The sequence below is a fragment of the Eriocheir sinensis genome, unplaced genomic scaffold, assembly GCF_024679095.1.
Source record: "Eriocheir sinensis breed Jianghai 21 unplaced genomic scaffold, ASM2467909v1 Scaffold610, whole genome shotgun sequence".
NCBI classification, from domain to species: domain Eukaryota; kingdom Metazoa; phylum Arthropoda; class Malacostraca; order Decapoda; family Varunidae; genus Eriocheir; species Eriocheir sinensis.
This window is the reverse complement of record NW_026111955.1, coordinates 107,867-115,567: the sequence shown is the minus strand read 5'-3', so window position 1 is coordinate 115,567 and position 7,701 is coordinate 107,867. Positions and strand designations below refer to the sequence as shown.

The 7,701-nt window shown below is 48.2% G+C and overlaps 1 long non-coding RNA gene across 1 annotated transcript; it reads right to left on the bottom strand.

The window, feature by feature from the left end:
• Positions 1-4,162: 4,162 nt before the first annotated feature.
• LOC126993391 (uncharacterized) lies at positions 4,163-5,531 on the bottom strand. Its single transcript, XR_007747730.1, has 3 exons — positions 5,425-5,531; positions 5,145-5,214; positions 4,163-4,307 (listed from the first exon to the last, which is right to left on the bottom strand). It is a non-coding gene; the product is annotated as an uncharacterized LOC126993391 (long non-coding RNA).
• Positions 5,532-7,701: the final 2,170 nt, after the last annotated feature.

Genomic DNA, 7,701 nt, shown 5'->3' with positions numbered 1-7,701 from the left:
ACCGCGACAAGAGCCACGTCACCACCACCACCACCACCACCACCACCAGCCTACCATGGGAGGGAAGGCTTGTGGTTTTCATTAGAGAAACTGTATTAACACAGTGAAAAACATCCCAAATGAACACCACTGAGTGCCAGGATTCGAACCCGGGCCTTCTGACTAGAAGTCAGGGCAGCATACCGACCAGACCACCGATGGGTGTTCATTTGGGATGTTTTTCACTGTGTTAATACAGTTTCTCTAATGTATTTACACACCGTATGTGCCATAAGGGTTTGATTAAAAGCGTTTCCGTCGGTCACGGGTGTGGGCGGGGCTACCTTCACCTTCATGTCCACAGTGCGGGGCTGGGGCGTCAGTTAATGGCCGCAGAAGTGACCTCTGGCGCGGTAACCTTTTAGCCCATCGGTGGTCTGGTAGGTATGCTGCCCTGACTTATAGTCAGAAGGCCCGGGTTAGAATCCTGGCACTCAGTGGTGTTCATTTGGGATGCTTGTGGTTTTAGTGAGGGAAGTGAAGCGTGGAGGTATGGGAGGTAAATGCTGGCTTGGCGAAAGGAAAATGAGAAGGGAAAAGGAAGGAGGAGTGGAGAGGAAAAGAGGGGAGGAAGGACAGAGGGTGAGGCGAGAAAGGGAGGAATGAGAGTGTGGTATGGAGAGGAAGGGAAGAAAGGGAGGATAGTATGGTGAGGAAGGGGGGGTGGCGTGGTGAGGAAAGGAGATCGTGTGATGAGGAAGGCAAGGGGAAGTGAGACGGTGTGATGAGGAAGGAAGGAAAGGGAGGGTGGTATGGTGATGAAAGGAGGGAAGGGAGGGAGGTATGGTGAGGACAGGAGTGAGATGGTGTGTTGAGGAAAGCAAGGGATGGTAGGATAATGTGGTGAGTAATGAAGAAAGTGGAGGTGGTTTGGTGAGGTAGGGCATGTGGGTGGTGTATGTGGAAGGGAAAAAGAGGATAAGGGATATGGAGGTGATGTGGAGATTGCTTCTTTTTTTTTTTTACATCAAAGGAGACGGTTCAAGTTCATAAAAAAAGAAAACAATAATGAAAAAAAAAAGCCCGCTACTTACTGCTCCTGTTACCCTCGCCAATACTGTTATCCTTTCACTCTTATTAGTTGGTTTGTATTTATAACCAAAGACACATTTCAAGCGACACAGTACTAACGGAAAGCAGTTAATGGTCACAGCGGTAAGTGGTATAGCTTCTGTCTTGGCTGTAGAAATATCTGGACACTTTTCCTCCCGAAATTGACCTCTCTTTTTGGCCACTCATACGTACTATATTGAGGAGCAGTAAGTAGCGGGCTTCTTTTATTTGATATTATTGTTTTCTTTTTTTACGCCCTTGAACTGTCTCCTTTGATGTAAAAAAATATCCGTCTTTCTATATGTAAATTAATGAGGGATGCTGTAAATACTTGTAATATTATGAGACAGAACCTGCTATTTTTTTACTGTTGCTGTCTTAGAAAACATTGCAGATATCATGCACAAAAAGCCAAGCATAAATCCCACTTGAATATTTGTATGCCTATGAATTTTAGAAGCCATACCAACTGATGAACAATAACATTTTCTGGATATTTTTGCTACAGAGTAATCAGTTCCTATAAATATCAGCCTAGATTACTTTTTTTCTACTCTTTGTTTCTCTTCTCTCGCTCTCACACGCACACACAAATACTTTCTAGTTTACAATTATTTGATCATAGTAGATCGCATATTTTAGCTGACTGATGGATGTAATTGCTATGGATGACTGAAGGAATTAATTGGCGGAGTAATTAGTGTCTGATTTCACCTTCTCAGTTAAACCTGCGGCTGTGACTGGCTGGCTAACTCGGTGGCTATCTGGCTGAGTGATGAACCTCGTGGGAGATTGATTTGCTCTGAAACTGGAGGTGCGGGATGATAAGATGAGGGAGCTGCAGGGACTTGTGGATGTTCCTGAGTTATTTATATAGCAGAGGAAGCAGCTGAAAGGGGAAAACATTAGAAAACAAACAAAAAAGCAATGCACTCCTCCTGTATTGAAAATGGAATGAGAGGCCAAAAAGGGAGGGTCACTGAGGGGCCAGACAGTGACATGGTGGTGTGACTAACGATGCGTGGAATACAACTGATGAGGGTGCTGTATGGTGAGTGGCAGGAGGAAGTGGCAGTGGTGGCCTTATTATTATTATTTTTTACGCAGGCAAAATGGATTACAGGGTCAGCTCCGAGATTGACATCTTCTTTGGCAACTATCTTCTTTTGTCTTTTGTGGGAGCGTCAAGTTGCGGGCTTTTTTCTTCATTTTTTGTTACCCTTGAGCTGTCTCCTTTGTTGTAAAAAAGAAAGAAAAAAGACGTTAGTAGCACAGTCGAATCACATACATATAAAAGGTAAAGTTAGGGGCATAGGCTATAGCTGCGCGTGACCTCAGTGCTCATCTCCGTCGTATTATATATTCATAGTGCCTGCCGTTTATATATGCTTGGCCCGTGCAAGGGAAAGTAGGATAGTGTGACGAGGAAGGAAGGAAAGGGAGGGTGGTATGGTGAGGAACAGAGGGAAGGGAAGGTGGTATGGAGAGGAAGGGAAGAAAAGGAGAATAGTACGGTGAGGAAGAGAGGGAAGGGAGGGTGGTATAATGAGTAAAGTTGCGACGGGAGATGGTGTGATGAGGAAGGCTCACCTCTCGACCAAAGCCGCTGAGTTAACTGACGGTCATCTGGACAGCTTGTGGGAAATCTTGGCCACTCAGCGATGGTTGAAAACTGTCAGATGGTTGCGGCAGAACTCAAACCCTCGTCTCCGGAACCACCACATCCTCCTCGCTGGCCATTCGTCTCTCGTTTCTGTCTCCGTGTGAAAGGGATCGATAATTTATCATTGATGATGTGCGTGTGGAAACATAATGATGGCGCTGCTGAAGACTGAAGAGGGGGAAAGTGGGGAGATAAATGACATACCAGAATGATCACAAGAGGGCAGTGTTCATTATCGTGTCGCGTGTGGTGAATGTGATGATATACAGATTGCTTGGAAGGATTGCGCATGTGTTGATCATAGCGTTTCTGCGTATAACGACTGTAGAGAAACAAAGCGAGCAAATGTACGCAAAACCGTCTATGCATTGTAAACACGGGGACAGGGTTGGCGTGAATGGTGGTGGCGATTGTGATGCTGTGACTGCCGGTGGTGATGGACGGAGAGGGGGACTTCGAGGCGATAACATCTGTCCACGGCAAGTCGAATAGATGAGAGCAAGGCGTGGAAGGATAATAAAAAAAAGGTTCCAATAGCCGAATGTCAGGCCATAAGTATGTGTGGGTCTTCCCTGATCACCTGGAGTCCACCTCTACCCATACCCTCCACCCATACCTGGAGAGAGAGAGAGAGTTAGAAAGGGTGTGGGTATGAGAGAGAAAGAGATAGTCAGATGTAGAGGTGTAGAATGAATTAAAGAAGAAAACTAAAGAAACAGACGACTAAAGAAGGTGGCCCCAATGCAAATGGTAGGAAGTTTAGCGGGCAGTCTTCGTGAGCGTCAGAACACTCACTGCTGCTTTCTGCCGGAAGCCGTGTGAATGCATTGTGCATGAAAGATGTTAATTGGCGAACTAATTCTTATTAAGTAAAATCAATCAATCAATCAATCAATCAGTGGAGGAAAATATGGAAGAAAAAAAAGGTAAAGGTAAGAAAGAAGAGGCGAAACGGATGTTGCGCCGAAAGTCGTCGCGAGGATTCCTTTGGATGCTTGTGCGCGTCCTCGAGGCCCTTTGGCCCTCCATCTCAGAGCCGATAAATGCGGCAAACGGTGCTTTCACGATATTTATGATTATTTTTATAATCCAGTCTGGCAGGTTTAAGAAGTCAGTTCTTGCATCCGCCCTCCTCCCTTCGGCGGGGATGTGTAGCTCTAGCGAGCCCAAGGTCTCCCTGGCGAGCATGGCAGAACTGCAGGGCTCCCGGCAGAGCGCCTCGCCGACCCCCGGGGCCCCGACGAAGCTGCCGGAGATCATCCGGCCGGACATGTGAGGCACATTAGCCGTGGTGGGCATTTCACTTCGGGGAGGAACAACTCCGAACAATAAACCCGGGCAGGTGGAAATCGTTAGCCGTGGTGGGCAATTCTCTTCGGAGAGGGACAACTCCGAACAACAAACCCGGGCAGGTGGAGCTCAATGGCCGGGGTAAGCAATTCCCCTCGGAGAGGGACAACTCCGAACAACAAACCTGAGCAGGTGATGCTCGATAGCCGGGGTGGGTGATTACCCTCGGAGAAGGACAACCCCGAACAACAAACCCGAGTAGCTGATGCTCGATAGCCGGGGTGGGTGATTACCCTCGGAGAAGGACAACTCCGAACAACAAACCCGAGTAGCTGATGCTCGATAGCCGGGGTGGGTGATTACCCTCGGAGAGGGACAACTCCGAACAACAAACCCGAGTAGCTGATGCTCGATAGCCGGGGTGGGTGATTACCCTCGGAGAGGGACAACTCCGAACAACAAACCCGAGCAGATGATGCTCGATAGCCGGGGTGGGTGATTACCCTCGGAGGACAACTGCGAACAACAAACCCGAGCAGCTGATGCTCGATAGCCGGGGTTGGTGATTACCCTCGGAGAGGGACAACTCCGAACAACAAACCCGAGTGGTTGATGCTCGATAGCCGGGGTGGGTGATTACCCTCGGAGAGGGACAACTCCGAACAACAAACCCGAGTAGTTGATGCTCGATAGCCGGGGTGGGTGATCACCCTCGGAGAGGGACAACTCCGAACAACAAACCCGAGTAGTTGATGCTCGATAGCCGGGGTGGGTGATCACCCTCGGAGAGGGACAACTCCGAACAACAAACCCGAGTAGCTGATGCTCGATAGCCGGGGTGGGTGATTACCCTCGGAGAGGGACAACTCCGAACAACAAACCCGAGTAGTTGATGCTCGATAGCCGGGGTGGGTGATTACCCTCGGAGAGGGACAACTCCGAACAACAAACCCGAGCACCTGATGCTCGATAGCCGGGATGGGTGATCACCCTCGGAGAGGGACAACTCCGAACAACAAACCCGAGTAGTTGATGCTCGATAGCCGGGGTGGGTGATTACCCTCGGAGAGGGACAACTCCGAACAACAAACCCGAGCACCTGATGCTCGATAGCCGGGGTGGGTGATTACCCTCGGAGAGGGACAACTCCGAACAACAAACCCGAGTAGCTGATGCTCGATAGCCGGGGTGGGTGATTACCCTCGGAGAAGGACAACTCCGAACAACAAACCCGAGCAGCTGATGCTCGATAGCCGGGGTGGGTGATTACCCTCGGAGAGGGACAACTCCGAACAACAAACCCGAGTAGTTGATGCTCGATAGCCGGGGTGGGTGATTACCCTCGGAGAGGGACAACTCCGAACAACAAACCCGAGCACCTGATGCTCGATAGCCGGGGTGGGTGATTACCCTCGGAGAGGGACAACTCCGAACAACAAACCCGAGTAGCTGATGCTCGATAGCCGGGGTGGGTGATTACCCTCGGAAGGACAACTCGAACAACAAACCCGAGCAGCTGATGCTCGATAGCCGGGTGGGTGATTACCCTCGGAGAGGACAACTCGAACAACAAACCCGAGTAGCTGATGCTCGATAGCCGGGTGGGTGATTACCCTCGGAAGGACAACTCCGAACAACAAACCCGAGCAGCTGATGCTCGATAGCCGGGGTGGGTGATTACCCTCGGAGAGGACAACTCGAACAACAAACCCGAGCAGTTGATGCTCGATAGCCGGGGTGGGTGATTACCCTCGGAGAGGACAACTCGAACAACAAACCCATGTAGCTGATGCTCGATAGCCGGGGTGGGTGATTACCTCGGAGACGGACAACTCCGAACAACAAACCCGAGTAGCTGATGCTCGATAGCCGGTGGGTGATTACCCTCGGAGTGGGACAACTCCGACCAACAAACCCGAGCAGATGATGCTCGATAGCCGGGGTGGTGATTACCCTCGGAAGGACAACTCGAACAACAAACCCGAGGAGCTGATGCTCGATAGCCGGGGTGGGTGATTACCTCGGAGAGGACAACTGAACAACAAACCCGAGTAGCTGATGCTCGATAGCCGGGGTGGGTGATTCCCTCGGAGGGACAACTCCGAACAACAAACCCGAGCACCTGATGCTCGATAGCCGGGGTGGGTGATCACCCTCGGAGAGGAAACTCGAACAACAAACCCGAGCAGTTGATGCTCGATAGCCGGGTGGGTGATTACCCTCGGAGAGGACAACTCGAACAACAAACCTGAGCACCTGATGCTCGATAGCTGGGGTAGGCACTGATCACCTCGGAAGGACAACTCGAACAACAAACCTGAGCAGTTGATGCTCGATAGTATGGGTGGGTGATTACCTCGGGTATGAACAATATGCATATATATATATATATATATATATATATATATATATATATATATATATATATATATAGAGAGAGAGTAGGTGCTGGAGAGAAGAGTACTGGGAAGTACAGTGCTGCATTGGTCTCATTTAAGGAGTGGGCACGCATACATATCACCCGCCCCCCGCCCGCCCCGGGCCCGCGAGGTATGGCCTGCTCGGTGCCGGCCACCCGTCATGAGGCGTTGTTATAAAGACGCTGGCTGTTGTTAGCAGAGACATTTTGATGCTTCTCTATCTCTTTGCTGTTCCTTTTGTTTTTGTTGTTGCTGTGGTTAGGTCTACAAATTTCATTGTTATAATTTTTATTATTATTATTATTATTTTTTATTTATTTACTACTGTTATCACTGTCATTAGTGATGTTGCTATCATCACCAGTATCATTATCATCACCATTAATTTTATCGGTGTGTGTGTGTGTGTGTGTGTGTACTCTCAGCGCACACACACACACACACACACGAGAAGGGAGGGAGGGAGGAGGGGGCCACCACTACTACTATCTGGCAAGTGCTCTCTTGAGTTTGAATGGCACACAGCATCCGATACCCCAGGACCCGAACTGAATAATTCATGGCATTCCTGACGCGCTCCCCACGGCAACAGCGGGCACGGACACGCAGCATATTTAAACAGGGAGGAAAATGTTTGATGATGGATTAGCCCGTGTTAAAGGTGGCTCCGTGCCAAGAGCATTCAGGTCCTTTGTTTTTACGACTGGCGGGTTAGGGAAGAGAAGGACAGAGAAAAGGGAGGTGAGCTTGTAACGATGTGAATACGTGCACTACTAATCTCATTTTTGTTTTGTTTTTCCATGTGTGTGTGTGTGTGTGTGTGTGTGTGTGTGTGTGTGTGTGTGTGTGTGTGTGTGTTTGTGCGTGTGTGTGTGTACGTGCGTGCTTCAGAAAAGTAAAAAGAAGAAGAAGAAAAAGAAAAGAAGAAGAAAAAGTAAGAAAAAAGAAGAAAGAAAAAAAGAAGAAATAGGAGAGAAAAAAAAAGAAGAGAAAGAAGAAAAAGCAAAAGTAGTATAAGAAATATCAGAGAAAGAAGAAAAAGCAAAAGTAGTATAAGAAATATCAGAGAAAGAAGAAAAAGCAAAAGTAGTATAAGAAATATCAGAGAAAGAAGAAAAAGCAAAAGTAGTATAAGAAATATCAGAGAAAGAAGAAAAAAGCAAAAGTAGTATAAGAAATATCAGAGAAAGAAGAAAAAGAAAAAGTAGTATAAGAAATATCAGAGAAAGAAGAAAA